Source organism: Dama dama, chromosome 19 (assembly GCF_033118175.1).
Source record: "Dama dama isolate Ldn47 chromosome 19, ASM3311817v1, whole genome shotgun sequence".
NCBI lineage: Eukaryota > Metazoa > Chordata > Mammalia > Artiodactyla > Cervidae > Dama > Dama dama.
The window spans coordinates 74991333-75012602 of record NC_083699.1 but is presented as its reverse complement, the minus strand read 5'-3'; positions in this window follow the sequence as shown (position 1 = coordinate 75012602).

Sequence of the window (21270 nt, the reverse complement as noted above, 5' to 3'; positions counted from 1 at the left end):
TGAGCGCCGAAGAATTGATGCTTTTGAACTGTAGTGTTGGAGAAGATTCTTGAGAGTCCCTTGCACTGCAAGGAGATCAAACGAGTCAATCCTAAAGGAAATCAGTCCTGAATATTCATTGGAAGGACTGATGCTGAAGCTGAAGCTCCAATACTTTGGCCACCTCATGCAAAGAGCCAACTCATTGGAAAAGACCCTGATGCTGGGAAAGATTGAGGGCAAGAGGAGAAGGGGGCAACAGAAGATGAGATGATTGGATGGCATCACCGACTCAATGGACGTAAATTTGAGCAAGCTCTGGGAGATGGTGAAGGACAGGGAAGTCTGGCATGCTGCAGTCCATGGGGTTGAAAAGAGTTGGACATGACTTGGCAATTGAACAACACATCTATACGGAATCTAGAAAAATGGTATTGTACCTATTTGCAGGGCAGGAGTGGAGATGCAGAGATAGAGACAGACTTGCGGACACTGAGCTGAAAGGAGAGTGTAGGATGAGTTGAGTGGCAATGACATACGTATGTATGTCAAGATACTACCATGTGCAAGATAGAGAGCTAGTGGGAAGCTGCTATATAGCACAGGGAGCTCAGCTTGTTGCTCTGTGATGACCTAGAGGGGTGAGATGGCATGGGGAGTGAGGTCCAAGAGGGAGAGCATGTATGTTTACATATGACTGATTCATGTTGTTGTGCAGCAGAAACTAACACTATATTGTAAGGCAATTACACTCCAATAAAATAATAAATAATTTTTTAAAAAACAGGCATAAAAGAATAATACACCTAAAAAGATAAGATTAGTGAACAAGTAAATTTTGAAAATACTATTGATTAAGTCTGCCTCCAGGTGAAGTGCATTGAATGGTGCCCCCACTCACCCAAAAGGCATGTCCATCTGGAATCCATAAAGGTGACCCTGTTTGGAGTAAGCGCCTCTGGAGATGTAACAGACTTAAGGAGCTTAGTATGAGGTCGTCCTGGACTAGGGTGGGCCCTGAATCCAATGACAAGTGTCCTTATAAAACACCAGAGCGGGAGAAGACACCCAAGGGGAGATGATGTGAACACGGAGGCAGAGACCCAAGTGATTCTGAACACCAAGCCAAGGACACCTAGGACTGCCAGCCGCCGGCTGAAAGCTGGGAGAGACACAGACAGATCCCCCGCTCAGAGCCTGCAGAAGGACCAGCCCTGTGTACATCTTGACCTCAGATTTCCGCCCTTCAGACTGGGAGACAAAAGCTTTCTCTTGTTCCAAGCCCCCCAGTTTGTGGTCATTTGTTACAATAACCCAGGGAACCTAACAAACCAAGACCTCACTTTTCCCTAGACTCAAGATTTGGTGCTGCACTGGTTTTCATTTTAAATTTTTATATTTTGTTGATGGTGCATTTTTTAATCTTAATTTTTTGATTTTTAGAAATGTTGCTTCTTTTATAATGGATCCAGTGAGCAAACACTGGGCTAATGAAATTAACAGGCTGGTATCAGTAAGATGGGCTGCCCTAGGTGCCTTGAAATATGCAGACACCCCCGCACCCCCAGTGGGTATGGACAGAGACCACAAACATGTTCCCATGTGCCCAGCCGCGAGATCTACTAGTGCCTCCCTATGTCCCACTTGGTCACCAGTTTTCCATCCGTGCTCCTTCCATGTCTGTAACCGAAAGGCTAGCCCTTTGCCTCCCACCACGAATCACCTAAGGTCAGCTCCTCAGTCAGCTGCACTCACAGGAAGTGGATGAGGACCAGCTGCACCTCGAGGAATCCTGCCCCCCGCCCCCCGCAGGGTCCCTTCGTCAGTGTCCACCAGGCCATACTGTGAAGACAGCCCACTGACCGGGACACTCAGCTGGTGGCAGCAAATAGCGAGACCCTTCCTGCTCCACGTGCTGGGGGTAGGGGAGGTGGAGACGGAGCAGACAGGCCCACAGGGTCCCCTGTTCCCCATTCAGGAGGGTTCCTGGTGCCCTCCAGGCAGCTCCGACCCAGTTGTCCTATGAGAACTTCCATCTGCCGTGGGATTCTGCTGCAAATCTTCAGTTTCAGGTTGGAGCCACGTGGTCCTGGTGACCTCTTTCGGGAGGGGCAGCACTTCTTGCTATGAAATGTCTTGGCTATTGGGGGTGATGCAGTGTGAAGATGGAGGAGATCCTGCAAGTCCAAGAAGGTGGGGCTGGTGGCAGACGGAGGGCGGGAAGGGAAACCTGTTGACAACACGAGGACAGCAAGCTGCGTCTCTGAGAGCAACAGTCAGCCTGTTCAGTCGCTCAGTCATGTCCGAATCTCAGAGCATCATCACCAACCCTCGGAGCATGCTCAAGCTCATGTCCGTCAAGCTGGTGATGCCATCCAACCATCTCATCCTCTGTCGTCCCCTTCTTCTCCCACCTTCAATCTTTCCCAGCATCAGGGTCTTTTCCATTCAGTCAGCTCTTCTCATCAGGTGGCCAAAGTACTGGAGCTTCCACTTCAGCATCAGTCCTTACAATGAATATTCAGGGTTGATTTCCTTTAGGATGGACTGGTTTGATCTCCTTGCCATCCAAGGGACTCTCAAGAGTCTTCTCCAGCTTCACAGTTCAAAAGCATCAATTCTTCAGGGCCGAGAGCAACAGGACTAGTGTAATTCACCAGCCACCAGGAAGTCAGCCCGTTCTGCTGGGGGACACGGGTGATATAGCATTGGTCCAGGACTGCACTCAGCAGTGGAAGAGCCAGGCTGACTTTAGTGGAAGTAAGAACACGTGGTTAAACTGTGCAGACTGTATGAGCAGACAGCTTATGCCGCTCCTCCCTGTTCAGGATGGAGAAGAGGCTTTCTCCAATCAGTGGCCACGTAGCTGCTCCCCGGGGTTGCACTGACCCCCACCAGTAAGGATACAACCTCTGGACCACTGATCACATTTGTGAAAACCCACTGTCATGCTCTGGGGTCCTTTGGACACTTGCACCTGCTCAACAGGTGAGTTACCTGGACATGCAGAAGGAAGATCACCCCAACCTCTCTCTGGTCTCCGCTGCTTTCTCCTGGGTGTGCTGTGGGGCTTGGCTCACTATTTCACAGGCCTGCAGTGTGGAGGGCAGCTCCAGGTCTTCCTCAGTCCCCTCCCCTGAGATGGGCATTCGGGCTTGTTGTTCCGCACATTCATCCCCCTCTACACCCTGCATCTGGGAAAGAATCAGGGCTGGAGACCTCTCTGCAGGTGGAGGAGGCTCAGGGAAACTGGAAGCTCAGAATGTTCTGCTCACTTGGCCCCGGGCCTCATCTCAGAACCCTTCTCTTTACCTCCAGGGTCGTTGGGGCCAGATCATTCTTTGCTGGGGAGCTGTCCTGCGCTGTATCCCTGGTCTTCACCCTTTAGAATCCAACAATACCCTTCTTGCTGTGACAACGCTGAATATCCCCAGACTGTGCCCACTGTCCGCGGGGGTGAACTGGCCCCAGATGAGGACACAAGTTCGGCTTCATAGACCCGGCCACACTCAAGAGCACTCACTTGCTGGCTTCAAAGCCAGATGCCCAGTCCTGGTCCTAAGACTTCAGGAGCCACGAGGCTCCTTCACAGCTGTCCCTCTGGGTCTTCAGTGCTTGACCGGTAATTGCTATTTCCCTTGTTTGCTGTGTAGGTAAGAGGAAGCCTAGAGACTAAACTGTCTGCAGTCACCCCTAGGGAACCATAACAAACTGCAGGGCCTTGTCTCCGTCTGCCCATCCACCGCTGCCCCCATGATTATGGGAATCATCAAGGTGCCACTATGCCCATGTTTACCTAGGTCCTGTTTCCCCATCTAAGGGGTTGCCTTGAATCTATGACCAACCCAACCCCAGCCTCTGAAGATCGCTTTCCTGGGTCCTGCCTTGTGCTAACTACCTTATTGGTCAGGATTTGGAGGCTCTTTGTAAAGGTGTGGGCAGGGTACAGGGAAGCCTCAGAGATGGAAGTCTGGAGGTCATCATGGTGGAGCCGTTACCACCGGACCATGGGGTCAGGGGGTGACCCCTTACCAGGAAACTGAAAGAAACCCACAAACAGCAGGCCGCTATGAGAAGAGAAGTGACCTCCAGTCAAGGCAGACACTGGCCAGAGGCTATCTCCCCTTGCCCCAAGCTTCTTCCAGGGCTCCACATTGGTTGAACTCAACCAGAAGCCAGAAGAGAGGCCTAGTGGTGCGTCCACATGGGTCAGCCCCAGGACAGGCGAAGGGAAGAGGGGAGGGGCCCTGCAGGGGTGGGCCGCATAGCACATAGCTGCAGCCTGCTTCAGCCCTATAGGCCCGTGTAATGCCCTCCATCGTCACCAGACTGGTCCCTGTGCTGGAAGGCCTGGCCCCACCTGCTCAGGGCTGGCCCCTCTTCATTCGGGCCCAGGTCACAGCCACCTCCTCCGGAGCCTTTCTAAGTCTCTAAGATCCCAGTGGACCCTACTCCCTAGAAGGTAAGCCACTTGCAGGCAGGAATTGTGTGCTCCCAACACCAGGAGCAGTGTCTGTCACAAAACAAGTACTCAATGAATGTGTGTACCTGCCTGCTAGACTTGTGAGTGAATGACATTTGCCCAGCCCAAACCAAACATCCTTCTGTATTAATTCATCCACCCACACATCTAAGCTTCTATGTGTCCATCCAATCAGCCATCCACCATATATACATGCATCTAAACATCCACGCATATAGGCAGGCACTAATCCATCCATCCATCCATAAATACATACATCTAAACATGCATGTATCCATCCATATATACATACATCTAAGCTTCCACTCATCTATCCCATCAGCCATTCACCATATATACATACATCAAAGCATCCATTCATCCATTATCTACCATCCATCCACATATACGTTCATCTAAGCATTCATTCATGCACGCATCCATGCATGCATCCATCTGTATATATGCATATATATATATAAGCTCCCACGCAACCATTCAGTCATCCATCTATCCATCCATGTACATATTCATCTAAGCATCCATGCATGCATGCATGTATCCATCCCTCATTCGCACACCTATCCATACATATATCCAACCATCCATCCATGCACCCATCCATCCCCTCCATGCATTCATCCAAACAACTGTGATTCACACATATATCCAAGCATCCATCTGCCCATTCATCCATTTAAGACATATTCTCTTATCCCTTTCAGCACCAATCTCTCTCCACCCAGTGACTGTGGCTTAGGACAGTTACCTCATCTTAAACTCCACCCCCCCGCCCCCCCCCACCCCCGGTTTCTTTTCCCAGAGATTATGTTTGGAAACACACACAGCGACCCTGAGATGTAAATGCCATGGACGGAGGGAGCGCTGCTTGCTATAAGGTCACCATAGCTCACCTCCTCGCTAACGAGGAGGAGCGCTCACACAGATGGAGGGTCCAAGAGGGACAAGGGGTGGGCAGGGAACACTGACTGACTGCAGCCATTTTCTTATTTGCTCCACACTTAAAGCAAAGAATGGACCGCGGAGAACCCTGGATTTGTTTACTCAAAGGCAGTGCTTTTCCTTTCTCTGTGAGGCAGCTGAACACATGTAACAATGATTCATTAAAGTTCTGTCACAGAACATCAGATTAGTCACGGGAGAGGTTTACATGGACTCGGATAACTACATATTTATTCCACACGGTGATAAACCCTTAACCTGACTAACTCCTCCACAAGGCAAATGCAACAAACCCCGGCAGACACCATGGCTTAGCTGAGGAGCCCAAGGAGGTCTACCTTTTCCATTTTTCTGCCATTTTGTGCACCATTTTCTGTTCTCTTTTTAAAGCTAGAGAGTGGGTGGAAGGCCAGTGTGGAAAGGAAAACCTACTGACAAACAAGGAGGATAATAGCATTTGAGAAGCTCCTGGTCTGGAGTCTTTTTTTTTTTTTTTTTTTTTTTTTTTACCACGAACACAATTACATCAAACCCACTTGCCTGAGAACAGCATCTCTTCAGGGAATCCATCCGGACTGCAGCATTAGAAAAATGATTATTTCTAGAAAATTGAAAGACAGTGTGTTTTCATTGGCTACTATGAAAAAGTTTTCATGGAATTGGCCTTGGAGACTGTTTGGTGTCTTGTGGGGAGGGTTAGATGAGCCAGCACGCACCTGAGAGGGATTTGTGTGGACTTTGCACCTGTGGCTGGAATGGGATTTTACAGAGCATGTGCACACACACACAGGCACACGCACACACTTGAGGAAAGCTGCCTCTGACAGCCCACACCTCTTCCCACAACCATCAAGCACTGAGCTCTATGACCTCACTGGCAAATTCTGAGGAGAATCTACATCTCAGAGATGGAGAGAGGACATTGAGGACACATGACATTGAGGTGATGCAAGGTCCCGGCTACATCTGGGTTGGGGTGGGGGGACACAGAAGATGGAAGATTCCATTTCTTGGCATTTTCTTGGCATTTCTTCATTTTCTTGGCAACCTACAAGTGTCCACAGAAAACCCATCCTATAGGGGTCGGGTTATAGGGGACTTCTTGTGTCCACTGACAGTGTTGAACTACTGCAAAAAATTTGTTTTAATAAATTTTAATTTTAGAACAGTTTTAAATTGACAGAATTACTTCAAGTTAATACAGAAATTCCCATATACCCGACATCTGGTTCTCCCCCCCCCCTTTTTTTTTTTGACCATGCTACATGGCTTGCAGGATCTTAGCTCCCCAACCAGGGATCAAACCCATGGCCCCTACAGTGGAAGCGTAGAGTCTTAACCACTGGACCCCCAGGGAAGACCTGAGGGTTAAGCTATTTTTGAGCAAAATATTCAAGCCAGCTCTGCTGATCCACAAAACACAGACACAGTGGCTCCTGGCTGTAGCGTGGGATGACCAACGCCAGCAGGTAGCCTGCCCCAAACTCAGATTCCCTCCAGGGAGGGCCAAGTGACAGGAGGGCTTCAACCCCGGCTACCAGGAGCCCCCAGGGCAGGTTCCAGGCTGAACACATAAAAAGCCACTGGTCTCATCAGCTGGAGTCCTGAGGGCCCTGCCCACACTATCCGGGTCTGGCTGGGGGACTTTTCAAAGGGAGGTCGCTTTGGATGAAGATCAAGACCAGAGCTACCTTGCAACATTTTTCAGTCACCATTTCAACCTCAGGCTTCTCATCAGGAGATTCAGTGCTTAGTTTGAAATTAACTCCTTCCTCTTCTAGCATGTGGACAGTCTTTCTTAAATTTATTTTTATGTATTGAAGCATGGTTGATTCACAACGTCATGTTAGTTTCAAGCTTACAGCACAGTGGTTCACTTATAGGTATACATAAATCTATTGTTTTTCAGAATCTTTTCCCTTACAGGTTTTTACAAAGCATTGACTATAGTTCCATATGCTATACAGTAGGCCTTTTTTTTCTGAAACTCTTTAATCCTTATACATCCTCCCTGGTTTAAGATGGTCTCGGGCTGGTCTGATATAGGTCTCTTCCTGCATCTTTATTTACTCTCTCCAGCCTTGGATGGTTTGCCAAGCTGTCCATGCCTCCTGCCTCCACACGCAACGTCTCATCAAAACTTCCTTCTTATCATCTCCCTCTTTCGGCAGCCACCGCATTCTGCTCGGGCAGGAGGAAGAAATGAGCATCTGTCCAGGCCCCTTATCGAGCTCTCTGCAGAGAAGCAGCTCCATCATCTGCGAATCCACAGCAGGCGATAAAGTCCTCCAACACTGCTGGGCCTCAGCCTCCAGGTTGGGGACCCTGGATTGCTCGGCAGCCGCAGTCCTGGAGTGGGCGGCTCATAGAGTCTGCTGGTTGCCCAGCCAAACTGCCCAGCTGGAAGTGCCCTCTGGCCCTTCCTCACCTCTGCATCCAGATGGCCAGGCCCTGAGAGCCCACCCCCCACCCTGACCGGCCCTCCAAACATGGTACACATGGATACTGGGATGGAGCAAGCAGTGGGTGGTGGGTAGAGGCTTTCTCACCGGGGGAGTAAGGGGTAACAGACAAGCAAGAGGCGGGGCAGGAAGGGTCCGAGTGGAAAGGACCAGAGCTGGAGATACAAACATCGTCACATGTGCCTTCACATGGATACCAAGGTTGTAGGCGATATTTATACATACCTGTACATACATGATTAGACAGCATCACCTTCTCAGTGGATGCGAATCCGAGCAAACTCTGGGAAACAGCGGAGGACAGTGGAGCCTGGTGTGCTACGGTCCATGGTGTCACAAAGAGTCGGACTCAGTTTAGTAACTGAACAACAACATACAGGAGTCAGTATATCAAATGTACTTCCTCACTTGGTCAGCTTCGAGGAGGGCCTAGAAGCCACGCCCCCCACTAGCAATGAGCACACTCAGTACCAGAGGAAGGTTCTTTTTTTTTTTTTTTTCAGAGGAAGGTTCTTAATACCAGTTCTCCTGTAAAAGGAACCAGGGTCCCTAGGAGAGATGGCTGACTAGGACCAGGGTGAGAAACGCACAAAGTGAGCTGGAGCATCTTCCAGCCTCAGAAAGTAAAGAAGTGCTTAAAAGAAAGAAAGAAAAGCACCTCGAGGAGCATGAAACTCACTGAAGGAGCTCTCAATGGCGAAAGTAGGAACACTTAGAGCAAAATAAAAAAAGGGGGGGGACTATTGGAATATAACCCAAAGAATAAAATAAATATCCATGAGTCCGTACAGGTATAAATAAATGGCTGAATAAACACACACCCAGGATAAGAAGATTTCCCTGCAGCAGAATTCAGAAGGATTTATGCGGATCCTCTGCCCTGGAGGAAGGAGCCCACCTCCCCTCTCCTCAGGGGTGGGGGTGCACGACCATGTCCTCCAGAAGACGACAGTGTGGGGAGGAGGAAACAGAGTAACTTCCCAGGTAGTGCAGCGAATCTGCCTGCCATTGCTGGAGGCACAAGAGACATAGGTTTGATCCCTGGGTCAGGAAGATCCCCTGGAAGAGGAAACGGCAGCCCACTCCAGTATTCTTGCTTGGAGAATCCCCACGGACAGAGGAGCCCGGCGGGCTACAGTCCATGGGGTCACAAAGAGTCAGACATGACTGATCACACATGCATACACACACATATGCGTACACTCAGGGGAGCACCACAGACCAACCTCCACCAGGGTCACGATCAATACCAGCAGTGACGCACTCAGTGGACGCACAGATGCCTGGTGGGAGGTGATGCATATGGCCCTTCACCTCTGCGGTCTCCCTCCCGGAATGCACGCCCAGTCCAATTATGAGAAACACATCACACAGACCCCAAGCGGGGGACATCCTGCAAAAGAGCTGACCAGCCCTCCTCGAAACTCCCAAGGGCATCAAAACCCGGGGAAGTCTGAGAAGCTCTCACAGCAAAAGGATCCCCAGGAGACAGGATGACCGGCGTTATGTGGTTTCCTGGTTGGGATCTTCAAACGGAAAAAAAGAAAACATGAAAATCTGAACAAAGTATGATCCGTTGGTAAGAATATGTATCAGTACCTATTGGTGGGGATGTCAACAGGCACAGTCACTATGGAAAACCGTGTGGCGGTTCCTCAAAAAACTAAAGCTAGAACTGCCTTGTGCTGTGCTAGCCACTTCAGTCATGTTTGACTCTTTGCAACCCTATGGACAATAGCCCACCAGGCTCCTCTGTCCATGGGATTCTCCAGGCAAGAACACTGGAGTGGGTTGTCATGCCCTCCTCCAAGGGTTCTTCTCAACCCAGGGATCAAACCTCATGTCTTATATCTCCTGTATTGGCAGGCAAGTTCTTTACCACTAGCACCACCTGGGTAGCCCCAGAACTACCACACGACCCAGCAATCCCACTCCTGGGCATATACCCAGACAAAACTACAATTTGAAAAGATATATACATCCCTATGTTCATTGCAGCACTATTTACAATAGTCAAGACATGGAAGCAACTTAGATGTCCATCGGCAGAAGAACAAGTAAGGACTTGGTACATGTGTACAATGGAATAATTACTCAGCCATAAAAAAAGAATGAAGTAATGTCATTTGCAGCAACACGGGTAGATCTAGAGATTGTCATACTAAGCAAAGTAAGTCAGGAAGAAAAAGACAGATACTATATGATATCACTTATACATGGAATCTAAAATACAACACAAATGAACAGTTCTATGAAATACAAAGTCACAGACATAGTGAGTAAATAGACGTGTAGTTGCCAAGGGTAGAGGGGAGGAAAGGATTGTGAGTTTGGGGTTAGCAGAAGCAAACTATTATACATAGGATGCATAAGCAACCAGATCCTACTGTATAGCCCAGGGAAGTGTATTCAAAATCCTGTGATAAACCATAATGGAAAAGAATATGAAAAAGAATGTATATATATGGATAATTGAGTCACTTTGCTGCATAGCGGACATTCAACACAACATTGTAAATGAACTATACTTCAATAAAATTTTTTTAAAACAAAGAATATGTTCACATCTGTTTGTTAATTGTGATAAGTGCAGCCCACTAATGTAGGATGTTGATCACAGGGGAAATCAGTGCTGGGTCCATGAGAACTCTGTGTACTATGCTTGTCATCTCTCTGTAAATTTAAAACAGATCTAAAGCAAAATTTTATTTAAGAACATATAATGAGAATATTAAGCCTATGACTCATAGATGTTGTGAGGCGAGCAGGGCACCGCAGTCAGAGCACCCGGCTCCTGCTGAAATGACTCATGATGGACCCAGGGTGGCCCCGTGGACTTCTCTCTCCAGCTCATTTCCCACCAAGTTCTCGTTCTATGTGGGTGACAGGACTGGTAGGATGTGAGTTCTGGACTGCCAGGCAACCACAACACCAGCCACATGAGTAAACCCCACTGGGGAAGGGGGATGGCAGAGACAGACAGACAGACGTGGATGGAGACCCTGGATCCACTGGTGCTGCTAACACCGTGACAACTCCCGGAAGTTTTGTTTATGATTAAAGCATCACCTTTGCTTATATTCATTTGAGTTGAGATTCTGTCACTTTCAAATGAAGCATCTAATGAGCCCTGGACGGAACCCATATTTTGCTGGTCTTATGTTCTAGAAAGAAAAGAAATTTGGGGAACCATGTCTTTGCTGTTGTTCAGTCATTCAGTCATGTCTGACTCTGCAACTCCATGGACTGTGGCACACCAGGCTTCCCTGTCCTTCACCATCTCCCAGAGCTTGCTCACACTCATGTCCATCAAGTCAGTGATGCCATCCAACCATCTCATCCTCTATCGTCCCCTTCTCCTCCTGCCTTCAATCTTTCCCAGCATCAGGGTCTTTACTAAGGAGTTGACTCTTAGCATCAGGTGGCCAAAGTATTTGAGCTTCAGCTTTGCCATCAGTCCTTGCAATGAGTATTCAGGGTTGATTTCCTTTAGGATTGACTGGTTTGATCTCCTTGCAGTGCAAGGGACTCTCAAGAGTCTTCTCCAACACCACAGTTCAAAAGCATCAATTCTTCGGCACTCAGCCTTCTTTATAGTAGAATTCTTGCATCCATACATGACTACTGGGAAAACTATCGCTTTGAGTATATGGACCTTTGTCAGCAACCATGTCTTATGTCATCAAAAATTAACATTTTTATGGGACGCCTCACAGATGAAAAGCTCAAATCTATTTTCTTCTGAAGCAGCAAAGTTCCCCGTACACAATGGCTCAGCACCTGTGTTCTCTCACCCTGTTTGGGATGTGGTGAGCACCAGCTTGCCTAAGATGAAGACAATTTGAAATTTTGCTGGCAGGCTGTTAGGCTCACTTCTACCTTTGTGCTTAAAAGGAGGGGGCAGCAAATTTATGTTGAAAGAGCAACAGCTGTGACACCCTGGGTGTGTTTCATCACCCCAGTGCAGAGCTACTGCTACAAATGTCGCGTGAATGTGGACAGCTGGTCACCAGGGAGATAGCCTTGAAGCGGGTGGGTGGCTCTGGGCATACACAGTGTTCCACACGTGCTCTGGCTGATGGTCAGCAGGACTGATCCTTGCTGGAAGGCAGGAAGGAGAGATGCAGCGGGGACCAGGTGACTCCCATGAGAGATGGATGCTGGCCCAGACCCCCAGCCCCACAGCTGGATGCTGTGACCATCTCAGGGAGGAAAAACATTGCCAACCACCCCAACACAGGAGCGGAAATTTTCCTGAAAGTATTCAATGCTCTGAAGGGACTTTCAGCAGTTCTTAAATCTACACTCCCAAAGGGGAAAAAAAAGAAAAAAGTGACAACTGCCATAGCAACAGTGATCTAGTGCTTGTTTTACAGAAAGCAGAACAGAGAGGTAAGAAGAAGAAGGCGTGGATGAAGTCATGCTACGGAGGGGCTGAGGGCTTCTCATGTATTACACCACTGATCCTTGCAAATGCCCTACACGCCCATTTCACCGAGAAGAAAACTAAGGTTCAGGAAGGGTGAGTAATCTATCCAAGGTTGCCCAGAAAGAAAGAGCTGGACTCTAACCCCAAATGACCACATCCAGCTGACCCCACCTTCTCACACACATGTCTCCTGCATCCGAGTCAGCTCAGGTCCCTTCACAGCTATCTATCCTCCCATGGCTCTGGTTGCACCTAGACTAAACCCCAAACTCTGCAAGGTCAGCTTGTTCTGATCTCTGGCTGTCCTTCTGTCCCTGCTCCACCAACTCCCCCCACAGCCCTGGCTGCCTCCAGCCTTTCCTCCCTCCTCCTGTACAGTCTCCCTTCGAACCAGTCTTCTCCTTCATGTGATTTATGTCTCTGCTGAAAGGTCATCTCCTCCATGGTGCCTTCCCTGCTCACAACATCTAAACTATCAGCCTAAGGAATCCTCTATCCTCCTTCTTGGTTTTATTTTTTCCCTTTATAGGTCTTATCTTTGCCCATAATATATTCATTGTTCATTTATTGTCTACCTCCCCACCAGAATATAAGTCCCAGGTACGTGTTTGTTGTCTGTCCTCCCACTAGAATAAAGGTCCCAGATTGATAGAATTTTGCCTGCCTTATACACTGATAGAGCTTTTTGCAAATGTCTACTAGAGATGGCACTTATCATGTTGTTTGTATGTCCAGGGTAGGGATGAGGGGAGATGTGTACTAGCTCTTGCTTACAAATCTTCCTCCTCTGCCTGTCTGTGAGTTTGTCAGAGAGCAGGGCCCAGCCACACATATCTTTGCCCCGATCCCTGTTGCTGGCTCCCAGATCCTCACTCATGGCCGAGTGCTTCAGCCTGATCTGTGCTCAGTGAGCATTTGTTTGCAACTATAAATTTGGGTCAAGTTCAGAGGTAGGGAGAGCTGACAGGTCCTGCCCGTCCACTTGCTTCAAGGTTGACTTTCACAGAGTTCTGATCAGAAACAGGCCATTGCAGTTTTAAAACACTGGCAAATTCTTTTTTCTTGGCAGTTTCTTTTCAAAGCTCCAGCTTCTTCTATAGTTTAAAAAAGCGTTTTCCCTCATATAAGGGTGTCATGGTGGTACGAACAGGCTCACCCTGAGGGCCAGGGCACTGGGGTTCTGGGTCTGAATCCACAGCCTTTCCCCGAGGCAGGAGGCAGAGTAGGAGTACAAGAGTGAAGCCCCGGGTTAGATGGTGTTTACAGAACTAAATCAAAAGAGATCAGAGTATAAGAGGGGTGGAGTCATAGAGCTGTGGGCTGAAGGATACACAGACAGGGAACCCCTTTGGAGGGGACATGGCTGACAGCTGGTCTCCCAGAAGCCGCCATCAGGAAGATGCTCAGAGGATCATCCACATGGCATAACTCTCAGACCCAAAATATTTAAACGAGAAAATGCCAGTCACGGCTCAACTGCTAAGAAAGAAAAACTAACAACAACAACAGGAATTCTCTCCTGTTAAGGTCTCTCTCTTCCATTCTGTAACTTGCCAAATCTAACCTCTCTCACATGCTAGAGGAGGGGCACTCTTGGTCTGTTCGCTGGCTTCAGCAGGAAGCAACAGAAGAAATGGGCCGATGATGCCCTGCCCTCTCCCTGAGGGAAAGACAGAGGCCCCTCCCTTGGACCTTGGTAAACCCTTGAGGCTTGGGACACTGGGGAGGGAGAAGGACACTCTCGGGACACAGGACGGGGACTTCCTGCCGATTGGACAGGTGGCTGCTTAGGAAATTAGTCACAGATTTACAAGAGGCATGGCCCCCATCCAACTCTGAGTTTACAGAAGAGTTTCTTCCCCTGAAGGATACACTAGCTCTGGCCCCTAAACTAGCATTTGGAGTAATTTTAAAGCTTTCCTAGGCATTGTGGAAGCCACCCAAAATAAATGGGACAGTGTCCTCCTTGCCAAGAGCTTGCAGTGAAGTCGGAACACTGGGATCTACATATGTTTGCTGCTACAGATAACCATGTACAGGTCTGCATATGAATTAGGCTGTTGTGTCCTATTTCTGGAACTGAGGTCATCAGTTTGCAGTGGAATCCACTCACAAAGGTAGACTTACTACTGAGTCAAGCCGAGTCAGGAGGTCATCTGAGTGTGTGAATCAGCTCGGTATGGACTTAGGTTCCCGAAGTTGCCAGGGCAGTCACCTTGAGACCCCTGGATGAGAACTGACTCTGATACCCACCCGGAGGCCCACACAAAAAGAAACCAACTTGTCAGGCTGGTGTCTGGCGGGCAGCCATACCCATTCACCAAAGAACTGGGGTGATGAGAGAATGAGATTCTCGCAGGAGTGAGGTGGTGAGCAGCCTCTCCCAGTGCAGGTCTTAGCATTGTCAAGGGTGAAAGTGAAAGTCGCTCAGTTGTTTCCAACTTTTTGCAACCCCATGGACTATACAGTTCATGGGATTCTCCAGGCCAGAACACTGGAGTGGGTAGTCTTTACCTTCTCCAGGGGATCTTCCTGACCCAGCAATCAAACCGGGGTCTGCTGCATTGCAGGCAGATTCTTTCCCAGCCGAGCTACATGGGAAGCCCCATCATCGCAGGTGGCTGGAACTACAGCACGCAAACCCCCACCTCACCCCACATCGTCCTGCTCAGAGCATCCTCAGCTCTGATGACATCACTCCGTTCCTCTCTCAGTTGGGGCCTGTGCACCAGGACGAGCTCTGAGCACAAGGAACGTGTGGTCCACAGAGAGTCAGGGTCCTGGTGCAGCAAAAGGGCGTGAGTCCCCCAGTGCATGTGTCAGTCACTCCCCAGTACCAGTTCCTGAGAGCCCCTACCAGGTGAGTGACCTTGAGGGGCCAGCCCAGGTCACTCAAAACCTTGCAAGTGTAACATCAATTAGAGGACTGGAAGTTTGACAGCAGCCACGGTCCTGCGGGAGAGACAGGTTAGAGGTGGCAAGAGGTCTGTCCCCTTGAGAGGTGACAGGAAGGGCCCAGCCTCAGCGCCCTGGCCCCCGAGGCTGCTCCTGTTCCTGGGGTGGTTCTGGCCTCCAGCGCTGAGCCAGGTCCCCAGGGCTGCAGAGCCGACTGCTGGGGTCACCCCCTGCCCACATGGGCTGGGTGGGGCTCCAGCTTCCAGAGGCAGCTGCTTGGGGCAGAGACCTCCTGGGGTCAGCCCGAGGCAGCCCTTTCCTCCTCAGGAAAACCATTTCAGGGCAGGGAATGCTCGGTTGGCTCTCAGTACCTCTTTTCATGCTAATTAAGCCAAGGTCAAAATTTCAACACAGGCCGCCAGCTTTTTAAAGAAGAATGGGACTGCCAGGTCACAGAAAAGCATTCAGCCCCTGAAGACTGTTCAATATCCACTCGGCTCCAGGGACAGGGACACCCTGCTGAAGGTTCCCACAATCCCCTCTTTCCCCCAAAAGGGCATCATTTAGTCCTGCAGACGGCAGCAGAAACAGGGCATGGGGGACCAAGGGTTATAACAGTGCTGCTCCTTCTCAGGGAACAACAAGAGAGAGCCCCAGGCTCTGACGATGGGCCAGACCTGGGAGGATTCGCCAGGCCTGGGCTAACAGTTGCTCTTGCATTATCATACGCTCCCATCCATCTTCAGAATGCCTGGGACCAGGGGTTGTCACTCTTTTTGATCAACAAGGAGGCAGGCTCGGGAGGACATGCAAATCACCCAGGTCTGCAACGGCAGGGATCACAGAGGATCCAGGGGTTCAGGGACCCTGGTGAGGGGCTCCCCACCCCTGGTCCAGAGATCCAGAGGTTCAGGAAGAAGGTGTAGGTGACACCTAAATGGATGGTAAGTAAGAGCCGATCTGGGGAGGACAGAGGGAGGGACATTCTTGGCTGAAACGAGGAGCGAAGTCACAGACATGACAGCGGAGTGTCTGGTGTCTTTGGGGGATGTGGGTGGAGAAGGGCAGGACAGACGGTAGATATGCCACACTGGAGGTGGTGGGAAGTCCCCAAGGAGGCCAGCCGGGGAACTGATGGGGGCAGGCGGGCCCGATAGAAAGATCCAGAAGCCCACACTCAGGAAGGATGGGGGAGAGGGGAGGCAGGGGACCAAGTAGGAGGCAACTAAAATGGACAAGAGAGGACGGAAGAACACCCTGACCCACCAAGGCAGTCAGTGTCCATAAAAGGTGGCAGGGGAGGCCAGCTGAGGACCCGGCTCTGGACCAGGGAGGCCCTGGAGAGCAGGGTGACTCCACCACCAAGTAAGCAGACCTGAGTGTCTATCTGGGCCCCGAGGGCTCCCAGCACCACACCCATGAGGAAGACCCATTCCTCCCCATCCAGCCACTTCTACGAAAGCAGGAGGACGCTGCCCCTTGCACACGACTTACCCTTTAACTCTTCCTCTGTTCCCCATTTTATGGCAAAAATACCATCACAGCATTTGAAAAACGCTTAAAAAAAAGCTTAGAACCCTACCACCCTAAGCAAACTATTTCACAATCTCTTCCTGAATCTGTTCAACCCTCTGCTAGGTTTCACAGAGCTTAACGTGGCATGTAAACCCCACAGAGCAGGAGCCGGTTCTGTCCACAGCCAGGCCTGCGGTGCCAGGCATGGGGTGCCTGCCAACAAACAGGTCAGGACTGGAATGAAGGGCAAGTGTGTCCTGACCCGCCGCCTCTGCAGATCCTGCTCTGACACTGGTGGGGCCGTAATTTCCTCGGCCTCTACAAACTCGTCATCATTGTTGGCCTTGATAGTCCCTCTGGCAAATGTGCCACAATTTAATTAGCTGTCCCGATCTTTGGAAATTCAGGTCACATCTTTATTTCTTTTTTTAATCTTTCTATTATAATAGATACCTCCTTTCTAAGCCGACAAGAAATCCAGAAAGCTGGCGGGAAAAGCAGAAGAGTTTTGTTTACTTAAACGTGTAAAGCCATATTAGGAAGATATTGTGAATGAAGAGAAAAGCTTGTAGAAATTATCTGTAAAATATACGATAGTCAAAGGGTTACTATCCTTTGTATATAAGGAGCCAGTGGAAATCGATGATGAGGAAAATCTCAGTGCCCAGCTCGTAGGCAACAAGATGACAGGTAAGAGCAGGTGAGGGCGCCTGTGTCTCCATAACCCCCTGGGATGACCACTGGGAAGGGGTGGATCTCCACCTTCTGACCTTGTGGGACTGCGCCTTCTCTCCTGTGTCACTTGAAATATTTACAACTAGTAATAATTCTGCAATTAACAAAGCCATAAAAAGAAGTAAGTTGATATGTGCATAAATCAAATATTGTACCACTAAAATTGACACTGCCCGTGCAGGAAAGCTTGAGACAGGCTAAAGGGCTTCTCCTTTCTCTCACTCTAGGTGCCTCCTGGCAGATGGCTTTCCCAGAAGGTGAGAGCAGTTATGGAGGAGGGGTGGGTCCATTTGTTATACAGGCAGAAAGCAGGCTGATTCCTCCAAGGAGCAAAACTTTCAGAATGTAAAGCATTCTGTGTGTCTGTGTGTGTCTGTGTGTGTGCATGTCTGTGTGTGTGTGTGTGCTCGCTCAGTTGTGTCCGACTCTTTGTGATCCCCTGGACTGTAGCCCGCCAAGCTCCTCTGTCCATGGAATTCTCTAGGCAAGAATACTGGAGTGGGTTGCCATTTCCTTCGCCAGGGGATCTTCCCAACCCAGGGACGGAAACCAAGTCTCCATCTCCTGCACTGGGAGGCGGATTCTTTACCACAGCGCCACCTGGGAAGTAAAGCACCTTATCCCTGACCCGTTGGTTGATGTTAGTCCCCTCCATAGTGCTTCCAGACCCCCTTTAACATGCTCCAATCCCTTGAACAAGGCCTGCTCGGTGCCTTGTATGCAGTAAGCACTAATGCATGTTGCTTGTTTGACAAATTCACTCTGTGGTCCCCACACGCCCGGGTCAGAAGAATCGGCACAGGAAGTGGTTGGATTATTTTCAGAATAGTCATTAAAAACACCAGTTAGAGCCAAGAGCGAACAGGCAGAGGCTGCCCTTGGTGCTTGTTCCAGCAGCAGCCCACTGACCCACTGGCCCACCCAATCCAGGGCCACTGCTTGATCTGGTCTGGCCTCGCTAGACGGACGCCTCCTCCCGCTGACAGCTACCCCCTCTGGACTTTTCCTGAGGACTCCGAACTTCCTTCTCCATCTCTGCGTCCTTGTTGAAGGTCACCTTCCCTGAGGGGACAGGGCAGACCCTCCACTTCCTCCTCATTGTGGCTCAGCTCCCTCTCACCAGGGATTAAGGGCTGGTGTGGGACCCTGGGGCCAGCATCTAGCTCCAGCTCCTCAGGCCACAGTTTTGGCCTTTCTAATCTGTAGTGCATCTCTGATACCTTAACTTGAAGTTCTTTTTTTGATGAGGTTATTATGACAATTAGGGGTGAGCTCTGCATAAAATGGCAACCCGCTCCAGTATTCTTGCCTAGGAAATCCTACGGACAGAGGAACCTGGCAGGCCACAGTCCATGGGGTCACAAAGAGTTGGACACAACTGAGTGACTAACACTTTCTGCATACAAGGATGGGCCCTGTGCAAGCTGGATGCCACTACGAGATGTTTCAGCACACTTGGGGGCCGGAGATGGAGGCTGGACTCCCCGAGGGGCTGGCTTTGCACCTCCATGAGCTCCTTGACTTCTGCCCCATCCCTGGGAGATTCAGGCATGATCTGACACCCCAGACAGTTGGAAATGTCCCTTCTTATGGCCCCCCTCCAGGACTCTGAACTCAGTGGCCAAGTTCCCACGAGACGCCCCCCAACAAGCCTCGGGCTCCATCCCGGCTCCTCATCCCAGCCCCCGGACCACCTGGCAGAGGCAGGCGGCTTCCTTGGGCTTTACCTTGATTCTGGGAACTTTCATTGACTACAACTTTGGTGGCCAAGCCAAGATCAGGACTAGAGGTCAAGAATATCCCGGAGCAGATGCGGTGCATGCAGAGGGGAGGGCTAGCTCCTGGACCCTTACCCCAGGGGCCGGGCAGGGTGGAAGACCATGAATTTAGGTAGAATCCCATTTTTACTGAAGGGAAGGGGGACAAAACACAGGCATAATGTCACCGTAAGCATTGAGCCTTAATGAAAGAGTGAAAAGATCTCCAAACTGAATGCGGAATCCAACCACTTCTCGGGACTTCCCTGATGGCTCAGTGGATTGGAATCCAGCTGCCAGTGCAGGGGACATGGGTTCAATTCCTAGTCCGGAAAGATTGCACATGCTGCAGAGCAGCTAAGCCTGTGGACCACAACTATTGAGCCCATACCCCCTGAGCCTGTGCTTCACAACAAGAGAAACCACCACAATGAGAAGCCCACACACAGCAAAAGGAGTGGCCCCCGCTAGCTGCAATTAGAGGAACACTAGAGGAAGCCCGTGCGTTTAGCAATGAAGACCCAGTACAACAAAAAATAAATAAATAAAAATTAAAAAATATCCAACCACTTCTCATCCCCGTGGCCCAAACCACTGCCATTCTTCCAAAGATTTGGTCTCTCCTTGGTCCTTCACATCAGGACATCTCCACCCAGCAGCGGCTAAACCCAAGAGGAATGCCTCCTTCCTCTGCTCAGCCTCCTGCGTGGCTCTATCCAACAGAGTGGAACCACGCCCCTGGTATGGCCCAGCCAGGGGCCTGCCAGCTCCTAGCTCTCTGACCCCACACCCCCTGCAGGCCCACTCCACCACCCCCACCCTTCACTCCTGCAGGTCGGGCCTCGGCCTGGGGCTGCTCCTTTTGCTGGAAGGCTCTTTCCTCTGGTGGAAATGGACCCCCTGCCCCCTCTCTAAGCCTGTGTGCTCCTGCCCGGCCGCCCTCCCAGTGTCAGCTCTGCACACTCCACAGCACACCCCTTCCCCACGTGACATTCTTCTTTGTACTAGTTATTATCCAACATGCTACATGTTGCATTTATTTACACCGTCTCCTCTGTTTCCCGCTAAGACGCCAGCTACTCCAGGCCTGGGATTTCTGTTTATTCTCCACTGAACGCCCAGGGCCTCAATCAGCGCCCACACACAGCAAGGGCAGCACTGATAGATGAAGGAACCTCGGCTCCCAGCGGGGCAGAGGAAAGGCAGGGTCTGCTGGCTCAGGGATGGAGTAACTGGACAGCAGCCTAGTCAGTCAGATACTTATGGGGCAATTATTATTCTGAATGTAGAATCAGCCAGGCAGTATAAGGATCCCCTACCGCCAGTGGTGTCACAGGACCTCAGCCTCTGATCAGTGCTTATGACCCTGCAGAGCTGCATCCGGCCTTTGGGCACTAGAAGAATATGGTCTGGGTGAGCAAGGTCAGATGACGGTAAGACATGGAGGATAGATAAGTACCGGGCTAATGAGCCATCTGGTGGGCGGTGAGGTTTCCATGCCAGGCAGCACGATAACTCCGCAGATCAGTCTCCAGATAAACCCAGAGAACTTCAGAACGTTTGACAACAAAACTGAGCTGTAATAACATAACTCGCTCCAATCTTTGGGGATGCATCCATGCATGCTAAGTCACTCAGTTGTGTCTGACTCTGTGTGACCCCATGGGCTGTAGCCCACCAGGCTCCTCTGTCCATGGGATTCTCAAGGCAAGAATACTGGAGTGGGTTACCGTACCCTCCTCCAGGGGATCTGATACATTTCACAATTGTGAGTCAGGTGGCCGGCTGTGACCACCCAGCAGGGTTGACCCTCCAACCCAAAGTCCTCCTAGCTCCTCCTCTTGTCCTCAGCCACGTGTAAAGCAAACTTTGTGGAGCCCAGGCTCTGACATAGCTCCGTCACTGCACTGGAGACAAAAGCAAAACCATCCTCATTCCTTGAGAGCCAATCGGCCCTCCCACCTCACCCCAGAGCAGGCAGGGGACAAGAAGTGACATATGCTGGACCATCCAAATCCGGAGATGATGACCCCACGCTGCACAGGGCTGCAGCCTGGCCAACTCCCCAGACTG